Below are 1,090 nucleotides of genomic sequence, written 5' to 3'. Positions count from 1 at the left end.
GAGATATAAACAAGAGTCCACCTAGGGGCACCTGGGTGGCTCAGTCAGTTAAGCGTCCAACTCTTGGTTTCGGCTCAGGTCGTGATCTCAGGGTCATAAGATCCAGCCCCATGTTGGGCTCCGCACTCAGCACACAGGCTGCTTAAGACCCTCTCTCTGCCCCTCCTCCCCACACTTTCTCTCTCTCTAAAATAAAAAAAAAATGGGTGGAGGGATGGGGTAACTGGGTGACGGGCATTAAGGAGGGCACGTGATGTAATGAGAACTGGGTGTAACACACAACTAATGAATCACTGAGCTCTACCTCTGAAACTAATACTACACTATATGTTAATTAGTTGAATTTAAATAAAAAAATAAACTAAAAAAAACAACAAAAAAGCAAGAGTCTACCTAAAATAAACATTAGGTAATACAGGTCATACCTGGATATGGCAAACATAGAAACACTAAAAGCGGTATTGGAATGAATAAAAGTGGAGAAGCACACTCAAATATTATCAAAAAAAAAAAAAAAGTAACTATGTAAGGTGATGGCTGTTACTGAATTCGATTACCATCATGGCTGTTAACTTGATGGTAGGAACCACTTCAGAATACATACATCTATCAGATCATCACACTGCATAGTTTAAATATAAACAATTTGATGTGTCAATTTTACCTTAGTAAAGCTGAGGGGCGGGGAGTTGAAGCATGTTCTTGATTTATTCATTTGTCTCCCTAATATGCCAGTTCCCTGGGGACAGAAACAGTCTTCCATTGCTGTCTCCCCCAGACCCCAACAGATAGCCGCTGGGTTTTCAATATAAATTTGTAGAATGAATGAGCTCAGCAAATATTCTTAGAACACAGCCAGTGGGAGGTATTCCTAAGACACAACAGAGGACAGATACCTTCCAAGCTCACAAGCTTTAACCCCACGGAGAAGCGTACCGTCTAGCTTGTGGTTCTCAAAGAATGGCTCTTGAATCAGTAGCTTCAGCATCACCTGGAATTTGTTAGAAATGCAAATTCTCGGGGCGCCTGGGTGGCACAGCGGTTAAGCGCCTGCCTTCGGCTCAGGGCGTGATCCCGGCGTTGTGGGATC

The sequence above is a fragment of the Ailuropoda melanoleuca genome, chromosome 2 (genome assembly GCF_002007445.2).
Source record: "Ailuropoda melanoleuca isolate Jingjing chromosome 2, ASM200744v2, whole genome shotgun sequence".
NCBI classification, from domain to species: Eukaryota; Metazoa; Chordata; class Mammalia; order Carnivora; family Ursidae; genus Ailuropoda; species Ailuropoda melanoleuca.
This window is presented reverse-complemented; position numbering follows the sequence as displayed.